The 22,613-nt window shown below is 35.8% G+C and overlaps 1 long non-coding RNA gene across 1 annotated transcript in view; it reads left to right on the top strand.

Annotated features, from left to right (window-relative positions):
- LOC140338631 (uncharacterized) overlaps nucleotides 1-22,613 on the top strand; it is a 78,988-nt gene that overhangs the window by 40,670 nt on the left and 15,705 nt on the right. Inside the window, exon 2 of the long non-coding RNA XR_011922281.1 lies at nucleotides 16,610-16,782. This is a non-coding gene — a long non-coding RNA (uncharacterized lncRNA). The remainder of the gene's footprint in view (nucleotides 1-16,609; nucleotides 16,783-22,613) is intronic.

The following is a 22,613-nucleotide window of genomic DNA, read 5'->3' as shown; positions in this document are numbered from 1 at the left end:
TACAAACAACATGCTGAAAGCTGAACTTTCAATGTACTAAATATCTGCTACAATAACATGTAACTGTCCCTGTTTTTTAGAAATAAGTTTAGTAATATATGTTTATAGCTTTGAAATGGAACTAGTTAGTTCAGCAAGTGACATGATATTCAATTTTTTTTCATATTAAGAGACAAACTCCACTGATTCAAGTAGTAAGTAGCACCCAGATTTTAGAAACATTTTGGCAAATATGGTCACTTATGTAGAGACCAGAGAATGAGCATTCTAAACAACTAAACTAACTTGGCAGATGTTTTTGTTTGAGCCTGCTGCTGAAGATTTACCCAAGCCTGTGTTTTGATGGGTAAAGCCCGATAGAGATGTCTGATGGACTTCAGAGGATTGTTGCTTGAAGAGATCTTTTGGGATAATTTCCAGTGACATAAATTAACAAGTTTTGTACACACAGTGCTATTCTGTTAAATGGAGAGGAGGGGGGGGGGGGGGGGGGGTTAGCAACTCACCCCAGTCTTCTCCATAGAAGTGATCAGCAGTCGTTCCTGACCAAAACTGGTCACACACAGAAGGAGCCTATGAATGTGATGTGAGGGAATAAGTTAAGTAAACTTGCTGTCTACTTTCCTATTATACTTGATACTTTAATGTTTACAGTCCATGTCTCTTCCCCAGCCTGTGGCTGGGCAATGAAAGGAGATGTAACACAGTAATCAACTAATTTCTTACACATTTTTCTCTCTGTCCTATCAAAGCCTATAGCAGTGTTTTTGAAGTAAGGCTCAACTTCCAGAAGTTGCTAGGTTTTGAGCAATGAGAAATGTATGCCTTTCCGGTCAGTTTAACTGACCCCAAAAATCTTTTTGGCTATCTGTAAGGAGTTTGAGCATATGGTGTCAAGCACTCATTCACGTAAGTTTTTCCAAGTTAAGTTTTCCAAAAATATTTAGGCGATTTGCACTTTTGTTCCTTTGCTCTCTCTTTACTAATTAACTAGATTGGGATGTTAGTTACTCCCTACTTTAAAAGCTGTTGAGAACTGGTGTCTAACAATAAGGGATTCAGGCCACCATCTTCAATTTTGCTGGGTATTAATATATTTGGCTCTTTCGAGCATGACAATGTAGCTCAATGTGCAAAAGGGTCATTACTGTATTTGGAAAATTGATTCTTTGTCCTTCTGTTTAGTTTGAATTCTGTTCTAGATTTTATTGTAAAAGACTGGTGCAGAACTCCAAGGAATTGCACAACTCTAATATTAAAGTATGTAGGGGTTAGAAGAGGGAGGTGGAATTATAGAAACCACATAAAAATCAAACATGTGCCAACTTTTTAATATTTGCGTTAATTTCCCTAATGTAGTCAATTCCTATGGAATCAAATTCATTTGTTTTATTTTCACCTTGTTTTTTTCTTCATGAACACCCTAAAAAACTAGAAATCTGCAATAGCCGCTACAACGAAATTCAACCAGAGGTAACTAATGGATGTAAAACAATTGATACATTCCTAAAACCCATTTATTTCATGCACAAACAACAATAACTAAAATTAATTTAAAAAAAAACACTAATATTGTTATATGACTTTTAACAACTTGATATAATTGATTGTATATAGAAATCAAAGAATGGGTCAATGAGACACAACCATACAACAAAAGACCATTAAACAATTAACAACTATAAGAACTAGCACCCCAAATTCGTGTGATGATATTATGTGTAAAATATTTCCACATCTAATGTTAGCCAAATTAAATTTTAGTAATATACCTAATGTAGGGATATATGGCTGTATTTTTTCGTAAAATTGTTAGATCCTTAGTTACTCTTCAATATAATTTACAGAATACTACACAAATTGATAATATTAAACCTATGTAATAAAGTCAGGTGGTCTGTAGAAAAAAAGATTTTTTTAAACACTACATGTGTTAGCTTTTTTGCACTGATGATACTTAAAAAAAATTGTGTCTGAACAGTCAAAAAAAAACTGTAAATAAGCACCCAGGCATATAAAAATATTGGAAAGGGAATTGAAAACAGGCTACAGTTAACTTTGGTTTATAGATGGACAGAGCCAAGATAAATGATGAGTATAACAAAGTGTATCTGTATAGTCATGGATCTTGGTGTCAGTTTTGTTTGAAACAGTATATATATGCAGGTTAATTCAATAAAATAGTATGCAGAGCAAAGTTCAAAGTGCTGTCTCCGACTGGGTCTCTAGAGCTGTTGGTGGTTGTATTTTACGTTTTGATTCTTCCTCTGTATGCTGTGTAAAGTCAATAGGCTATACTAAAAATGAAGATCGGTGTAATAATAATTGATTTACCATGGTTATCTTTACTTGAGTTGTTTCAAAGTATATGTCAAGACCCGTTGTTCTTTCTGAAAAGCATTAGGCACATTCCATCCATGTTGGGCTGACAATATACAGCTATTATTGTGGAGTGTTGTCATTTCTTCCCATTGCCTTTTGCGAAACAATTCAGCCACTATCACACTTATCTACAAAATTAAGGACAATGATTCTGTAGTTACGGATAAAAACTAGTAGAGCTTTTGAAGATATCACAGAACAACTTCATATGACACAGGCAAGCTCTGAATTTTATACAAGATCAACAGGTTTTTTTTCAGATATAATAGATATACTAAGATACAGTCAAAACTATATTGAAAAGACCAAAGACCAAGCCCTTACAATGAACCAAACCAAGTTCATTGTAAGGGCTTGCATACACATGCATAGCTCAGTGTTGGGAAGAAGAAAAGAAGAAAGATAGCCCTGTGAGGTGATAGGTGATGTGAGGTGATAGGTGAGTTGCACAGGTTTAAGTACGCTTTAGGTTCATCATAAATAAGGTTTTTTTTTTTCTTTTTCATTTTTTTGTACAGGCATTCATTTGTATTTACACGTTCACCTGTTACTGACCATCTGTTCTTGCCTTGTTCTGCATCTTTTAAAATAAAAAATAACTAAATGCAATAGCTGTGCATATTGTAACCCCATCCTATTATAATACTTCAATTTTCTGCTTCCCCTACCCCTAAAATAAAATAAAAGACAGGATTTTCATCGCTGAACTGTCCTGCCACTGGACCTTTTTTACTGTTGTATCTTCCATCTTTCGGTGTTGTTATTGCTGATGTGAAGTCCAGCCTTTTCCCTGTTATCTCAAAGAAATTTGGACCTAGCCTTGATATTTAAAATTCTCCTGGTGTTGGCTAGTTTAACACTGCTGTGCCATCTGGTGTTTCCTAATTCCTGTAATAAAAAAACCTGCCCATGCCCAAAACCTGCCCAGATTTTGCCAGCAAAAGGAAAGTTTTTCATCAATCAGAATCAGAAAGAAAAGGGACAGTCACAGCAAACTACTAGCCAAATTTAATCAAAGCAGGTCTAAAGTCTAATTGTGTCACTGCTAAACTTAAAAAAACCCTTGTTATCTAAAATTAATTGAAGTGCTACTGCTTTATCCAAACTAAGATCATTTTAAACAAAAAAAGCATTCCATAAATTTACACTGTTGCTTTGAGTTTTGAGATGAAATTGTCCCGTTCTTTAATTTCACATACAAATTCAAGACATCACCAAAGCATCTTTTTAAAAAGATTTGTGTATTTGCCCTCAAAGCCACATGAAGCAACCCTCTACCAGCTTTAAAGAATTGAAAAAATATTTGCATTGGTATATGTTCCCCCGTGGTAGTGCTTTCCATTACTTGTTTTAGACACCTTTTGGTTTATTAACCCTAAAAATGGGCAACACAGCTTACCATGCCTTTTTTGTACAATGGTTTTCCTAATAAGCATTAAAACAGGATTCACTTCCTATTGACAGCAAACTGTGTTCCCTGAATATCAAGCAGCATTAACAACCCTTTGCAAATCATACCAGGACAAATTGAGGACAAGTTAAACTTAAGGCCCTGGGTACAGTGCAAAATATTTACAGCTGATGAACATTGCTTGCAATTTGTATTGATGAGCATCTTTTTCATTTGTTTTTGCCTATATAATATTGTTCTGTGGTGTAGGCTGCTCTTTCGGTTGTATGAAAAATGGTTGGTAAATGTACAGATGGGTCAGTGCCTTATAATAGAGAAAGCTTACTAAGCTTTACAAATGACTGCCTTTTCTGAAAAATGTAATACACAACAGAACTTGGATACCCAAAGTGAAGACAACGTCCTTAACAGGGTCAGTTGCCTAAAGTCAGGATATTTCCTTTCAAAATAGGTGTTTTACAATTCATAATTATTTGCCTGTAAATTTTCTGTAATTTGGTCATGTTTTTGTTTGGTTGACTCTGTTCATAAATATATATCAATTCATTGAGAGAAGTATCTGTTCATATTTTCTGGCTGATGTGATACTGGTTTGTTAGGATGGTAATAGGTTATTCTTATATGCATAGCTACATATAGAATATGAACCAAAGCATAATAGAATAAGTTCACACTACCCTTTGATGAAGTACTCAATACTCTGCTATGTATGGATTATTTATTATCTATTAAATATTTTACTTAAATTCTGTTTACATATTTTCTGTTTTAGCCCTAGATGTTCAGCTGGGAAGACACAAGTACCGAATTGGATGAAGATGTTCAAATTTATTATCCTGTTCTTCAATAATTTCACTGATGTTCTTTAACCTTAACAAATTGTTGTTCATTGTTCGCATTTCAGCTTTTTATAATCATTGTGAGTTTCAATCATTGGCAGAAATATGTCTGCAAAGTAACTGTTATAGTCATCCCACACACATTACAACTTTAAGGTACATAGCAAAAGTTGGAACAATGCTATACAATGGCTATTTGATTCCACAACATACAATGCAGAAAAAAAGTTTCTATTTTTTAACTTGGACAATATGTGAAAACATAATATTCTCAATTTGTAAGGCATATAGGCCTTTTTGTTCCTTCGTTTTTTTAAATGTAGACAAGGTAATGTGATTCTATCATTTGTTCAGTGGGGTTAGACCCTACATTATTGATCTTTGTATTTTGTAAACAGGCTTTAATAAATCTGTTTATAAAAATAAAAAGATTTACAGCTGCACAGTCAGTTCAATATATTTATATATATATACATACACACTCAAAAGTATAAATAGGTTTTTACATGAAAATATTTTTTTATATTAGTCTTCAATTAATTTTATTTGAATTTTTTACTGGAAAAAAAATCCATTCCTATCTTTTATTAGCACGCATCTTAATTTTTCATGAATTTTTCAAACCCTTTAAATGCTATCGTCCAATCAATTTTTAGGGGAAGATAAAGAAAAAGAGAAGATACAACAGAAAATTAAAGGGAACTTATAAATTAAAAAGAAGAAAAAGGGAAATACTAGGGTTCCAGGGGAGGGGGGTAAAGAATAAGAATCTAAGAATAGTTAACAAAGAAAATCCAACAATTGAGATTAATAGAAAATTATTATGTATATATAGATTTAGTGGTATAGGGGCAGGTCTGTGGGACCTGAGTATCGGCCACTTCCTCACTCTAATCTGGCCCCAACTCTTAAAGGCTTTATTTCTAATCCTACAGGAATGTGGGGCTAGTGGTTCCCCTTCTTCCCAGTTATGTTTCTAGCCTTAGTTTTGGTGTGGGGTAAGCATGATTTTGTTTTAGGACATCCACTTTCTCTTAGGCTCTACACCCTCTTGCCACAACAGATTGTTTCATAGTATGACTTCTGGCAAAGACTGAAGGATATTCCATAGCTATACATTGGTTCCTACCCATTTATGTTTTGGATCATACATTTTAAATTGCTAGAAAGTTTTCTCTTACTTAAATTTCAGCTGTGCAATAATACTTTTTCTGTAGCCAACTTTGTTGGAAAGGGATTTTAACTTTAACTAGTCTGGTACCACATCTAACAGATCCACTGTATCTCATTTCCAACTTTTTCCCCTCCATTTGGTTGATGGATGGTGGATTCTCAACCCACAGACTAAAAACTATACTATCAAGGCAATTTCATTGACACATACATTTTTAAAGATTGAAAAATTTTCCTCGTGGTAGAGCCCACTGCCATATATGCAGCTCCAGTGGTGATAAATACAGAGGTGTTATATTTGAGAACTAATTACAATCTTATCTTCCAATTACAATACCTTCCAACCCTGTATGTGAGCTGTTTCTGGCAATGATTCAATGTTCTATACAGTGGGAGAGCCTGCTTCAGGAGGGGGTATTTAAAGGTTTATGTAGATGAAGTTGCCTTGTAACAATGTCTGAAAGTTCTCTATGTTGATTGGCCTTCCCTTTTTTCTTGAAAAAACAGCATTTAAGCTGTGAAACGTAGCAAGAAAGTCTGCTCTAAGTCTCCACTGTGGACCTTTTTGTAAAGAAGTGTCTCCTTCAATACCTATATAGCGGTCAACATAATAGGATCCAAGGGAATGTATTTGGATATTTATTACCTATTAACTTAGCAACTTTTATCTGTTATTTATGTTTTTTTGCATTTTGATGGTTTTGTTTTGATATGTTTTAAATAAAGTCCATATGCTTTGTAACAAAAAATTTTAATACATGTCTGTAAATCCTATGTTTCCAGATAAAAAAAAATCCTCCTTTCTTCTTTCTTGTTTATATTTCACGCTATATGTGCTGGGATTGACAGTTTTTATGCCACTAAAAAAAGGAAATATTTTTTGTAGAAATGAATTCATGTCTGAAGAAGGCATGAGCACAAGCCATCATGGCCCCCTTCTTTAAGCTCTCAAAATGCAACACAAGCTTCATAGCTCTCCAGTTGTCATTCACCAGGACTCGTTCTCTCCACTTTATAACTAGTTTTACTGGAGTCATTGAGATAGGGCATTCCTACAATTCTATTAGATATAATAATAAATGTAGCAAGAGATCGGCCAAGTCCCTTCATCCCCATCCTGCCTGAATTTTCCTCAACTGAAAGGTATACTAATGAGCTTCTTTCATACCTTTTTTGATTCTCAAAACCTTTATTGATTATTGCTCAATCCTTTACTGTCCCACAATTTATTCTGAGTAGATGGGACAGTCTTTACATAACTATAATGCACATTATGTGTTAAAATCTGTCCTCCCCCCTTTAGCCCCTGAGATTTTCATTATGCTTTATTCTCCTTTTACAATTAAAGAGCTTTTGACTACTAATAAATCCCTGCCTGCAGGTAAGAGCGGGCCCAGACAGGCTCACTCCCAAGTTCCATGAATTAGTAAATTTCATTTAAATAGGACATTCAAAGCATCAGCATGGAAAGATAGAACATTTACATATGTGCATTGTTGTTCAATGCCATTGTGCCATGTATGTAAATTTCTGGTACCTAGATTCTGTGATTGGAGGACATAATGTTGTTAGACAGCTGGTTTATGGTTTCCATATATGGAAGCCATTTGTTAAGCTTGAAGTAGTCGCCATTGGATTTTATTTGTCCAGTTGTTTTACTTTATGAGATGTATAGAGCATCTATTGTCCTCTTTTATCCTGAAAAAGTGTTTAATTCTATTTTCCCAACCCATATCTCATTCCTAAGACTGGAAAGGTCCATTCTCTCTGCTTGAAGGTTCATCTAATCTCTTTTGCTAAAATTATAGCAATTCACCTCAGACTGTACCTCCCCCTAAAGAGATGATGGTCAATAAATTAAATATTTTACTAATCCATCATGTAGGAACTACCAAAACTTCCGTTTGCCTTCTCTTAGTGAATACCAGAAAAAAATTTGGTAGGGTCAGCTGGCCTTTTCGTAAACACACTTTCATACGAATGGGCCATTACCAGCCTTAACACAGATTATACTGAATAGTTCCTTATCTTCTAGGTTTGATATTCATAACACTACTAGACAGGGCTGCCTCCTTTTCTTCTTATTCTATGTTTTGGTTATGAAACACTTAGTGAATGCAAAAAAAACAATCTATTTATTAATGGTATTAAATTTTGCTTCCCTAACTTCAAATAATCACTTTGCCATTGATCTCTATTTGGTTTGGTACCCCTAAGAGGTTTGGTACCCTTAGTAAAAAAAAGCACCTGGTCCCATCGGCATCCTCCAGTGTCCTCCAGGCTCCTGACATCCTCTGGCTACGTCCCCTTCCCCGATCTTTCCCCCGGATTCCCCGGGGAAATCAAGCATACAACTGCCGCTAGGGGCTTGGCAGGAATTTCAAATTATTTTGTATTGCATTCAATACAAAATAATTGTCTTGAATGCAATACACTGTATTTATATGTCTAAAAGCGGTACATTGTGTTTCATGAAAATTTATTTTACAGTATAATATAATAGTATCAGTATAATAAAGTTTGAATCAGAAAATCATGTCTAATCATGTTAAGTTTATAAATTTTTTTTTTTTATTTATTTAATTTATTATTTTGACATTATTTTGTGTTTCAAACTTTATTAAACTCATACAATTATTTTATACTGTAAAATAAATTTCATGAAAAACAATGTACCGCTTTTAGACATGAAATCCGGACAGAAATGAACCTCCCAGATTGTTAATATGCTCCCTTTGATGTGTCAGGGGAGTCTCTGTGAGCCTCTTATCGAGCCTCTTTTATTTAGATCTTCATATAAGGAGCAAAAAGCCTCTGTTATTTCCTTAGTGCAAAATGTTTGATCTCCCTTGGCATTGAATTAAAATGGCAGATATGTCCTTCCTTTGGCCTTTAAGATCATTACCTTACAATCTACTACTTTTATTGCCAAATTCGCAGAACCCTCAATAGCATTTAGCCTCTTGAACTTTTCGCTTTCACTAAGTAGAGGGAAGACAATTTAGGGCCTCCGCCTTTGGGCCTCTGACACTATTATTATTAATAAATGACAGACAGATGCGAACAGTGACACAGGAGGAGGAAATGACCCTGTCCAGAAGAGCTTACAATCTAAAAGGGGGGGGGGGGGAAAGCAGCAAGTAATAGGAGGGGAATATGGAATGGTTGGTAAGAAGTAAGGGTTTTACCGGACAGAGAAGGACAGGGAGGTAAGTTTGAAAAAATGGGGTTTGAGTGCTCTTTTAAATGAGCAGAATGTAGGAGCAAGTCAAATAGGATGTGGAAGCCCATTCCAGAGAGTCAGGGAAGCTCTTGTATGCCGAAAGAGTGTTTTCGCTATACAAATGGTACTGTAAGCAAAAGCAGGATATGAGACATGAAAATAATTTTTCAATTCAGTCTGTATGTCAGCCTGCACTGCAGTGTCTTGTAACAGAGTCTCATTGAGATGCCAATGCCAGGTTTTTTGATATGGTAAAACAGAAACAGCGAAGCATGGTTCGACAGTTTTATGCTCCCAATGGAATACTCAGATACCTTGTGTAGGATCCTTGGGGGCAAGAAGAATGTGTAGTGACAGTCTGCAAGATGCAAATGTCCAGCAGTTGGTGAGGTGGGGACTGATATAGGGGACTGAGCACCAGTGTTTCTCCCAGCCACATCAAGCAGAGGATCTTGTGCAAAATTGAGGTTTCCCTCACAAGTATCAGGGCGCCCTCAGTAAATTCCTCCATGCGAATCAGCACCTCCTGCAGAGCAGCTGACCCTGTGTTCAGCATGCAAACAGTGGCTGGAGTCACCAAACCATCAGTGAGCAACCCCATAATAAACAGGAATCCACCATCATCAGAGTTATAAATGGATCACATCTGCCAGGAAACACCTTGAGATATGGTGGTATACTGTGGGGAAACGTCAAGTTTTCAGAGCAGGGATCCTATCCTTCTGGAAGTGTGTCTCCTGCATAAAAGCAACTTGAACCAAAAAAGTGATACGTTCTGGCAACATTAAGGACTGTTTTTCTGGTATGTTTAAACCTTTCACATTATAAGAAACACATTTCAGTGTATGCATAGAATGGTATTAGTAGTCTCAAAAAGAAACTGGGAAAGAAGGGAAACCAGAGCAGGGAAACACAAAGCAAGGTATGGGGGATAGAGAAGAAGGAAAACTCAGAAAGGGGGAAAAAAGACAATACTGGGAATAACCTAATTAAACATGCAATCAGACAGTGCGCTAATACGCAATAGACCATCTAGGTGGGGTTAAATAAAAGTGGAGAGTATCTCTCAAACATCCAGCATGAAAGGACCTTGCTTTATTTCCATTCCAAGGAGCACTCATGAACCAAATCAAGTTCAGCAGTACCTAGTACAGTACAGTGAAAAGTTCTAGAAGGTATTAAAACTGACCACCATTAGTAGGCAGTAGTGAACAAAAGAGTAGAATCTTTTGCACAAAGGCTGTAAAAACTCCAGAACCAGTAGGCTAGAACAATGGTCAACCTCTGAGCAGGCTTTCTTTGTACTTGCTGCCATAAAAATAGAGGCTGGGGATTGGGCACTGTAGGATGGATCGGGCAATATGGTAATGCAATCTGTGGTAGATTGAAGGTGCCAAGTAGTTTGGGTAGATCTTCAAGTTTACAGAAAGGTAGCCAACCTCCCCTCTTTAAAGGCCACCAATTGGAATCCCCACCGATCTCGGATATTATTGGGTCTTAGGGCATCTAACACTGGTCTCAGGGCTTCTCTCAAAGACAGAGTGAGTCTGGAGAGATTCGGTAAAAGTTTTATAGATACATCATTAGAGGTGATGACCTCTTGTAATCTAGCCACTTGCATGATCTCTTCTTTCACCTGGTAAAAGAGATTGGGGAGCTTAGCAACCCTGTCAGAATCTCTGGGTATGCATTTTAGGTTATTACTTAGTGGGCAGTGCTCTGATAAGGGCTGCTGTATTACTGTATCTGTTTGCCCCATTACCTGGTCTAAAGAAAGCAGGCTGCTGTCAGGATCTAATAAACCTCCTGGGGAGGAGGGCTGCTGTGAGAAAATGGGATCCCTCTGGGGAGCTGTTGCTGCTGGGCTCTAAACTGCCTGCTCTTCGAAAACAATTGTGTTATCCATGAAGCCACGCCCCCTTAAACTCTTTTATGATAAGAAGTTGTACTTTTGTAAAAGCTAATCATTTTTGCAAAACACACATTGTAGTTTCTTTGTCTCGCTACTGAATTATTAGGGGAGCCTGTCTAAGAAAGCAAAGCCCTAGGAGGCCTCTAAATATTGAATCTAATATGCAAAATGTTATAAAGTTGTTTTCCTGTCTATTTTCCCCACCTCACATTAAGAATGTGAAGGGATAAAGCTTTAGAGTATGGCTCCAAGAGTGATAAGTGGGAAATGTCATGAAACTAATACATTAACACTTGAAGAGGCTACAATATAGATTAGGGTATAGAGTCAATGGAAATATATTTATCTGTATTGAAAAGAAAAAAAAGGAGTTCTTGGGTGTGACTGTAGGTTGGATACAAGTAGTTTGGAACAGTGTGTCAAACTGTCTCTAGAATGTTCTCTGGCTAACAAGCATATGTGTTTAAATGGTTCTCTGCATGGTAGTCATACCTTTTTAATAAAGCAACACCTTTCCTGGCTCCCCTGTCACCCCTTCCATAGCCCTCCATGGAAGGTAAGATGTGTCTTTGAGGTTATGACAGTACATGGCAGCCTGGCTTTAGCTCTAAAAACAGCAAAATAACCAAGTCTCAGGGAAGATACGTTTGTGGTGTTTTTATTCAATCCTTATGCACCAGAGAATTTGTTATATCATGAATAGCTTATAATTGTCATCTGTTTCTTTGAACATTGCAAGAGGAAAAAGTTGCCTAAATAGAAAACTGATCCATAAAAAACAGATGCAGCCAGGATCAGATCTTTACTGTGTTGCTGACATTCTCACCCCATGGACTACCATTGCAGCTTAAGAATGATCTCAAGGGACTTTCTTGGCCTATGTAGGAAAATTAAAAAGCATTGCAAGTCCCAGGCAACTAACTAACTAACAATACGTTTGCTGTCCACCCTCTCCTTTTTTGTCAATTAGTATCAACTTGAGTGGTGGTGATTGAGTTGTCTTTGATTGTGTTAAAATCAAATTTTGAATGGTTGCAATTTTACTTTTGTTCCCATGACAGTGGTCACCAGGTCAAATAGCAAGGGTTAATCTTCCTACAGGCATTTGAATCCTTAACTAACTTATTCAAAAATAAACAAAAAGTGTTCACTATATATACACATTAAATGTAATAGTAGGTTTGGTTAAGTGTTAAAAAGAATAAAAAATAATAAACAATAAATAAAAGCAATGACAAATTTATCTTCAAGCTTGCTTGGTGTTGGTGTTTATTTTTTAAAAGCCTTGGACATATTCCCAAAAATTGTTGCTTAAAGTGATCATTAGAGATTGTTTAGGCTGACAGCAATCTGTTTTGTTCTTTGGAAAGGGGAGTAATTGGGAGGTGCCCTGTTGTTTAGAGCACAATAATGCCCATCACTGGACAATGAATTTGTGATCTGACTGGACAGCAGGACACTAAATATCATTGTAAGACACCTATACCGATGCCAGAATTTAAGATCATTTTTAGATGATCATTCATGATGACCAAAATCTAGCTTCTGTACAGATTTTTAATATTTAAATAGTAATTATGATATTGTTGCTGCTTGCAAAGCCATATGTATGTCACCATTTGTAGCAGCCAGACAGGAGGGGTAATGTAATTATGTACAAAGCATTGCAGATCACAGCAACTGTAATTTATATATAATAAGCCATTGCAGCTTTATCCATCCCTTTCTAAATTCTGCTATACCAAAAATCTCTGGGACGGTGTTTGTCAAATATTTGTCATCTTCATAACACAAACTTACAGCATGCAAGTACTTGTATAGTTCTCGCTAAGCTGCCAAATGTAACACAGGGGATAACAGGCATTCTAAGAGAGGATACAAGTCTCTTAGTATATAAAATGACAATAAATTAAAATTAAACATAGTGACCGAATTAGGCCCCATTTAGACTTGCATTGGAAAAACTGCATAGTTAGCCATTCCCAGGCACATAACAAACTGCTGCTTTATGCTCAGGAGTAGCAAACTGGACTGCAGGTCTAAGTATTTCTATTTGTGGCGCTGTTTTTGCGGTGGGGAACACAGAAGGGAAAAAGCATCCGTACAGGCAGAATCAAAATGTCGGTCACAGAAGGTCACAGAAGCAATGCCATAACGTTGACACAACCATGTGCCAGCATGTGCACAATGTAGTTCACAGCCTTTCCCATACTGTTGAATAAAAGCAGTTGGGTGTCTTATTGAGTCTGCTATAAACCGTTATTGTGATATGGCCTTTGATTTGAGGATGAATTTTAATTTGATGAAAGTATACTTCTTGGTTTCTGTTAATAATCCTGGGTAACCAAAAATATTTTTTGTTTCCAAACATTTGTTTATACTTTTTTTTTAATAAGAAGGATTAGTCTTCTGTCAAATTTCTGTCATTGTAAAAGAAAGGATTTTCTATTCCCCATGCTTTTATTGTTGCTTTCATAATACACCCCAGGTTACTTCATCCTACACCAAACAAGTTCACAGTGTGCATCACTGAATCACAATATAATTTTTACACTTGAGGAGCTGTAATCTAAAGAAAGTCAAGCTCAAAAATATATTGATTGCAGTGTTCCTGCAGCCATTGCAAAATTTCTTATGGAGTGGTAATAAAGACGGCTTTCCAATAATGAACAACATGTAGGATTTCTGGAAAAAGCATACTGCATCCCATAGTCTTTCAGTATGTGTTTAACTTTGGTCTATAAAGCTCTTGTAACCTTGTAGTGAACCCTGTAGTTCATGCTCTTAGATAAGTTGGCTGTGGTTACCATCCAGTTTAAGTTGGTTAAGAGGTGACTAAAGACTTTTTTGAATCAAAAGCCATCAGAAAAGGTAGAAAGGGTGTTTTTAAAAAAAAAAAACAATTATGATCTGCAGCATGTTTAGAAAATACCACATATTGATGTTCCTTACATATGTTACTTTTATTATGCATTTTGTGTATCCATTTTTTTAATTTTTCTTCTATTATTCCCATCAGTGAATCCACATATTACGTTAGATGTGTTTTTTTTTATATGTTCAGTTACCAGTTTGTTTTCATTTGACATCTTTTTCCTCTATTTTTTTTTTTTTTGGTATAATGACACTTGTGAATCTGCATTTGATGTTATTACAACACATGGCTCTCTGTGTAATGGTACCATTACATTATTTATAAATCTAGCTAACATACGATACCAGAGGTACCCCATGATCAACGAAACATTATTAGTTATCTTACTTTTGTACTTCTAATTACCGACTTGATTAAGTCTTAAAAAGAAAGAAGATTTTTACTTTTAAAATAAAGGTTTTTAAAAGCCGGCCAAAGCTTATCTAATAATAGGAAAAACATGAAGCTTTTATATTATAAAGTTTTGCCAAAAAAACTAGTACTTGACGAAAATGTAAAGATTTACATTAGGTATATCAGCTACCATTTTGCTAATGGAAGCTTGGTATCAGCCATTGTTCTTTCTGCACATAGATAATTTAGACTCCAACAACAACTGCAATCAAGTCATTCCTCAATGGTCTGAACTGCTGGAAACTATTTTTCTGCTGTTGTCAAAAACAGAAGAAATACACAGCACTGACTATAGCACTTGAAAATACGTTCATACTTTATTGTTGAGGAAGATGACAAAAAGCCTCATACAGCTCACTTCTCCGGTCTCACAATCAATAATAAACTGTGGGAGTACTACTATGCAGCTATACTCTTGTTTCCAGAATGACGGGTTTATTAGTTATTAACAAAGCAATAGCCACTGGTTATCTTATTATTCTTGAAGTAGCTGTACAGCTAGGAAGCCAGGAACATCAGCACTTCCCAGCTCCCATCTGAGGCTGCCAGGACTGAATGGGCTCCAGCATGCCTGTGCAGGAGTTGCGCTGTTACTGCCTGGCCAATCAGGGTGGCAAAAGATGGAAAACAGATAGAGAAGAAGGAAGAAAAAGGCAGCTCCTGAGAAGGAATGAGGACAGGTGAGTGCAATTAAAATATAGTGATCAGACAGGTTATTGTATTGCCGAAGGGACATCACCTGTCTTGTCTGCAACAATGTACCTGCCTGGTCACAATTCTTTAATTTTTGGGTTTATTTCCACTCTAACTGTCACAGTTAACAGAGATCTAAAACTTTACCCACAAAAATGCCCCCCAAATATCCAAAAAAATATGTTTTATCCAAGGGGTCAATGAATGCAATTACTATCTTCATGCATATTTTATAACTTTAAACAGCATGGCTGCCTACATGAGCCACTGTCAATCGAAACATGTAGAACTGTACAGAGAGTGTGTCAGTCAGGCTAACTGTAGGACCAAAAGTACATTGTGTGTTCCCAAACTAACCATGACAACACCGATTTGCTGAAGGAACATAAAATGGACTGGCAGGCTCAAGTAGGTAATGATTACGTATCAACCTTATGTAAGAAAAAAAGAAAATGTAAGTATGGTAACATCTGAATATTTTCCCTTTACTCTCCAGCTGTAAATGGTATTAGCTTACTGCTGCAATTCCCTAAACTTTATAAATGTATTTACTCTTTCATAGTGAAAGAGTTTAAGGAACACCAAAATAGGATTTAAAATGCATATTTCTAGGAAATCTGATACACTTTATAAACTGAAGCAAATTTTGTCCAAATATTTTCATTCTTTACCTGGTTCACCAATACAAAAATGTATTCTATTTATCTTCTTATGTAGCTTTAATATATTTAGATAAAGATCAGACCAATTTTCAGAATCATTTGATGCAGAAATGCAGGTAAATGCAAAGTATTCACAAACATTTTCTAGCAAACTTTACTGTACATATGGATATAAATATTATGTACGAGTTGGACAATGGGTATGACAGATGAAAGCATGCATCAATAAAATACCAAACAGGTCATAACCTATAGGAAATGTGTTATTGTTATTTTGCCTTATGGAGTGGCAATATGAAAAACTAATTGGCCCTTTTGTGATATTTGCAGTATTTTTTTATATGATACAATACTTATTGAAAACAACCAGGCTATGAAATATGATATATAACAACTTGTTTGTCTGTCACACTTTAGCGCCTAAAGCAGTCACCTTTCTGCAAAGTTGTATCATCACTTTAATCAGCCATGTTATATTTTGTTCTATGTTGTGTTGTAAACAGTTGTCTATAAGCAAATGAATGTATAGCTGAAGGAACAACTTTATTTTTACATCAAATTAAGGAGTAAGAGGTTAGAACTGCTCTCAGAATTTATTGTTGTTCATGTTCACAGATTGTATTTACCCTTAGATTCACTCTTTCTGACTGTTCTGATTAATGATGTCACTTGGAAAGAAAATAAGGAAAAATACAAATATTGAACTGCGACCAAAACAGTAATAAAAAAGTAAATTTTACAATGGGTTCACCTGTTTCTGTGACTTTTGTTCCTGTGGAAGTTTTTCCATCACATTGGAAAATATGCTCTCACCCATTTAGTCTAGAGGACATGACGTAAAATATATCGCTATTGAGATACACCTGGCGGAAACAAAACTGGGAGCAATTTCAAAGCAGATCTATTTAGTTTTTTTTAATTTGAAGGGGATAACCCCTTCCTTTCTGTCTTCACCACCACTGCACTTTTCTTTTTAACATTTACAGTAAGGTGCATCACCCGATCTGGCGCCTGTGCAGTGCATGATTGACTTTACAAGAAGAAAAAAAAAAGATTAAAGAAGATGGCGGCACCCGGTGTGAAAAAGAAGGAAGATACGACGGCACAGGACTGAGTGGAGTAGGATTATGGAGGGATAGACGGCTTTCTAACTGTAAAGGTAAATGCCTTTATCATGACAGTTGCTCTTTAAAACTCCCCTGCTCAATCCAAAATGAAAAAAAACTACTTTAACCCCTCTAGCGGTATTCCCGATTTTGACTCGGGGTTGATTTTCCATGCAAAAAGCGGTAATCCCAAGTCACACTCGATGTCGCTAAAAGGTTAATAAAACCCCACTTACCTTGTTCCTGGCGTCTAGTTGGTCACCGCAGGTCCTCAGGGCATGTCTTCCTCCTCCGATCTGCGAATGCAGTGACGATCTCAGGGGTTTCCCGGTGACGTCAGTGCGGGTGGGAGGAGCGGCGGGAAATTCAAATAATTTTGAATTGGATTCAATACAAAATAACTGTATTCAGTCCAATACAAATAAATCTTGATATACTATGTATATAAATATATTATATAAATATATTGTACATGCTACTGTACAGTTACATGTTTCTGTATTTTTTTATTTTTAACAGATTTTTGTTTTTTTTTACTTAAAGTTCATTATTAAATTTAATAAATATTGAACATATTTCGGTGACTTATGCCTAAGAATTATAGGCCTACAATGTAAAATAAATTTCCATGCAAAAAAATGTAATGCTTTTTTCATGAAAATACGGAGAGAATTAAAATGCCAGGGGGGTTAAACTTAAGCTATACCATAGTGCTTTAATTTCTACACTGTAAAACTGCCATTATCCAACAACAAAAAAACATTATTAAACCAAAGAACAGAAGTATGTGTTGTTTAGGGATAAAGGATAAGAAGCCTCTTCAAAATCCAGGAGATTTCACGTGCATAATCATAATTTTTTTTAATATAATATTACATGGATACTCAGTAAAGACTAGAGTCACTAAATGTTGATTTTTTTTTCTGTTCCAGAATACAGAACCCATTATATTACTTAGAAGATGCAGGATCTCAAGATATACACACTTTCAAGTCACAGGAATGAGATAATTGTTGCTTTTTAAGGTTCATTAAGCTACATCGGGTGAATATTGTTTACAATATATACGCAAGTATAAACCAATATTTTTTTGCTCAAAATGCCAGTGCAAAAATAATCTTGGTTTATACTTGGGTCACACCATTAGATAGCGCTGTGTACATGTAAAGTGCGTAACAATCTCTTGCTGTTGGAGACAGCTTGTTACACACTTTACAGGAGGAAACAGCACCAATTAACAACATGGTCAACATGTATGCAAAAAAGATCAAGACAAGCCATGCATAATAACCAACTCAAAAGTACAAATTCCTAAATACATACATAATATAGCATACCAGAGTTACATAAATAAAAAGAGAAAAAATATACAGGACATGACCATGTGATTTTTATTCACCTTTTAAAATAAGGGTTTTAAAATTACCACACCATACATGTATTTATTCAGGTTAATTATACTGGTTTTTCCATGTATTACTGTTTTGAATGTTAGCAGTGACAGCCACATTATGTGCCCTAGGATTATGCTTAAGTGAAAGCATTTTCCTGTATTTCCAGGTAAAAATAAATATTTTGGTTTATAATTAGATCAGTTTATATTTGAATATGCATACAGAATATAACTAGCTGTAAATAAAATGTTATAGCCACCTTTAGATAAATATACAAAAGTAATAATAAATATATAATAAATATACATAAAAATATATTGTAAATTATATGTTTTAAAACAAGGACATACTGAGCTCTGTAGTTGCAGGCACAGTAGGGTAGATTATTCTTAAAGTTTCCAGCAGAATGTATGTTCTATTCATTTTCATCAGCTTAGGTTATTTTACATGCAGATAAAGTACAAGGCAGAGGGTGGAGCAGAGTGCCTAGTCATGTTTGTGCTGCAAACTTTAAGGATTAATTGCTCTGCAGTATCTGAAGCAAAATAGGTCAATGAGGGCTTACTTAAAGCTTGTTAGAAATCTGAAATGTTTGAATGTTCATAATCTGTGTCATTTAGAATTTCACAATTTTTTAAAAAAGATTTTGTGGAGTAACCAGAGGTTCTAAAGGTGGTAAAATGTGGTTGGGAAGACTATAAAAAACTAAACCGAAGTGATCAAAAAAGACCAAAAAAAATGGTATTAGTAATATAGGGGTCATGCTTCTACCAGTAAAACAATTACAGATACAAAAGTAAAATGTTGTCCCCAAAAATCGATCACCTATTGATTGTCTGACAAATTTGAAAGGCAAAGAAAAAAGCTTGAAAGCCACTTCACAGTGATACATTCACTTGCTCCATATGAACTAGAAAGAAAATGTGATATAAATAAAACATTTATAAAACAACTCAGAATGTTCAAGTCTTTTGACTAGACAGATAGAACTAATCAAGGATTTTGTACCAGTGTAAAACTAATCACTGATAATAGCAGATGAAAGAAAAGAGACACCGGAGAAGGTTAAAGTCGAAGTAAACTAGAAAAAAAAACTCACTCAGCTTTACTTTTGCAGATCCCTCTGGAAGTTTCCTGGATCGGGCACAGAGACCGCCATCTTCTTTCTCCTTCTTCCCCTTCTTCTGTCAGAAAGTGATAAACATTATCTATTAGGTAAAGCAAAACAAGACAAAAATTGTCATACATAGAAAGCAGTGGACTTCAACTACTGGACATTGAAGCCCACTGCTTTCTATGTATGACAATTTTTGTCTTGCTTTACCTAATAGAAAATGTTAATCACTTTCTGACATTTATAGTCCGCTACTCAAGTCTCCATATTCCCCTGAGGAATCCGAATAGGCGAAACGCATCGAGCGCGAACGAAACATTATAGTCGCACTTTTAAGTTTAAGAGTTCACTTCTGGGTAAGGATAAGGTTTAGGGGTGAGGTTGAGATTGCAGCACATTTATTCCCATTTGTATGCATTATTGCTTTTTTATTTTTCTTTGTAATATTTTTACATCCGTCTAGTAGGTCATCTGACAATGACAGCTGTGATTATCTGGTGACTTGATCGGCTGACTCGATAGGCCTGATTTATTAAAGCTCTCCAAGAATAGAGAAGATAAACTATCATGTGAACCCAAGTGACCCAAAAAAACTGGACTGGATTTCCTACAAATTATTAGCTATTATTTGGCAAATGTTTCCAATCCTGGACTAGATCCATTCTATGTGTTCTGGATCAACAAAGTTCACCCATGATATTTTATCCTCTCCAGTATTGACAAGTTTTGAATAATCAGGCCCAAAATATATTTGTTGTTGACTGATATATTACAGCTCAAAAAATAACAGTTCCAACTTTTAATGCCCAAATCCAGTCGGATTTCTCAACTGATGCAACCAGATTCAATTTTTTTCACTACGCAGTGGCATCCTATTTTGCTGAACAGAGCTGCAGATGTTGTCTCCATCTTGCATTACATAGAAAGGTAATGGGGTTGTTGTTTCATGTAAACTATTTTTAGATAACAATATTCTATGCCTAGCATTGCTGTAACCTTTTAATGTAATGTGTCAGTGCTGTTTACTGGCCTTGCTGCATCTGTACTTATTGTCAGAAACACATATATTGCTGATCAGCCAGGAATGACAAAAACATTTTAAATACAGATGGTAAATGCAGCTGCTGATGTACAAAACCCATATATAAACATGAGACCTGAAGATAGGTGTGTACAAAAATTACATTCTACACTCCCCTAGCAAATTATTCCTATGTTGACACTTGGACTCATTATTATTATTAAAAGTAATAAACAGGGTTTATATAGCCCCAACATATTACACAGCTCAGTACATAAAATAGGGGTTGCAAATGACAGATGAATACAGACAGTGACACAGGAGGAGAGGACCCTGCCCCGAAGAGCTTACAATCCAGGAGGTGGGGGAATTAACACACAATGCCCCTGATTCATCAATAAAATCCGCGCTCGCTGGAAGCGCGAAAGTACGCGCGGCCATCGATCGCGGTTTACCGCGGTCCGGACTCGAGTGTGCGCGGTAAAGCTGCCGGAGATGCGCGGCTCCGGCCGCGAGTTTTTTCAGTTGCTGAATAGCGCGATGGCGTACGATTTCGGATCGCGAATACGAATGCGCGACCGATAATCCGATTCTGCTTGATGAATCAGGGGCAATAGGAGGGGGGATATGTAGTAGTGGGAAGAAGTGATGGTTTCAAAAGACAGAAGAAGACGGGTAGGCAGGTTTGAAAAATGGGTTTTGAGTGCTCTTTTAAATGAGCAGAAAGTAGGAGCAAGCCGAATATGATGAGGAAGACCATTCCAGACTCTTAACCCATACATCCACTGCCTGGAATTGTTAATCTTACATTGATTTGCAATGACCACAAAGAAACTAAATATATATGTAATTTAAGTGTAATTATAAATAGATGAGAAAAAAGTGGTCTCCCCTTCTTGAGATGAGATCTACTGAATATATAACATATATTTTGGCACATAGAGCACTAATTTTGCATCCATACCACAATGGGCCACCCTTTTCCTGGGGAAGTGTTGTCTGTTAAATGTGTATAAGTGTTATGGGCGCAAAATCATGACAAGCTATATTGTGAAATATAGATAGTGCATTTCTCGGCTATATGCTGAATAAAGGGTTTGACTGAGATTTAATAAATGTATTGTTTTTTACATTGTTATGGAATTTTTTTCTAACATGTACCTAAAAATCCTTTTCTGAATTGTATTTTGTATATTAAGATATGGGATCTGGCACATATAAATCTGTGCAGGCTAAAATACACATATTTTTTAATAGGTGATGCCATAAATGTGAAGTAAAATCAATGAGCCAATTACACAATTAGGATATGACATGTCTGGGACCTTCTGTATATCCATATGGTCCAGAATGACACCAGGTAACCACATTGGATTGAACTATTTGACAGTTTTAGGAAGCTTACAGTAGTTGTAGGTTGAAATAAAAAGATAATTTAGTATAATAAATTACAAAGACTTGTGTAGCAAGTGTATATGCATTATATTTTTTAAATGGAAGTTGAGTTTCCTTAAGTAAGCCGCTAATTGAGCTGATTGGTCAGAACAGCTACTGTGAATGTTGCTCTGGAGTAAGCAAGCCTGTTGCTTTGTTAATCCTACTTCTGGCTTTAGCGGAATCCAAGATAATATCCTAATATGAAGATTATATATTAATCCAGCTATACACTAATATCTACATGAACCTGAAGGAGACCAGCTAATATTCAGAAGAGATTCTATAGGGTTCAGAGAGTGGTTTTACTCTACAGGGCTACTTCGTACTGTGGCAAGCCTATTATTTCAATTCATGCAGCGATATGTAGCCTGCAGTATTCTACTGAATTTTTAACACAGCAGATAAAATTCAATAATTTGAGGTGAACAGGTTACATTACTAGGCTATTTCCTGGTATTTTTATTTGAAACAGCTACCCATCCAATACTACTGCACTCTGATGGCAAATCTGGAATCCAACAGACTGCAAAGTATGTTTCCGATGCACAAAGCTAGACTTTGCAAATATGCAGAGTATATTTTATAATATATTAACAGTCGTAAAGCTGCAGTACAGTCACTGTTTTTTTAACTGGAGCCCTATATACCTAAAATACGCATGAACTACTAAAATATGATAATGCCAACTGAATAGGACATCAAGATAAGTTGATAAAAGGCAGCTTTATGCCCATGGTTTCAAAAAAAAAGTCTGCAGATAAAATATCAATAAAAATTCAAAGGGTTTTTTTGAATAGTTCAAAAATGCAAAAATGTTCAAATTGAATTTAGTACAATACTGCCATGCCTACCAGACTGGTTGGGTCTGATTCTATTGCAATAAGGTAAAGAAAATTACTTTAAATTGTCACTACGGAC

The sequence above is a fragment of the Pyxicephalus adspersus genome, chromosome 9 (genome assembly GCF_032062135.1).
Source record: "Pyxicephalus adspersus chromosome 9, UCB_Pads_2.0, whole genome shotgun sequence".
In the NCBI taxonomy this organism is placed as follows: domain Eukaryota; kingdom Metazoa; phylum Chordata; class Amphibia; order Anura; family Pyxicephalidae; genus Pyxicephalus; species Pyxicephalus adspersus.
The sequence above is the reverse complement of the archived record's forward strand: the minus strand, read 5'-3'. Positions and strand labels throughout refer to the sequence as shown.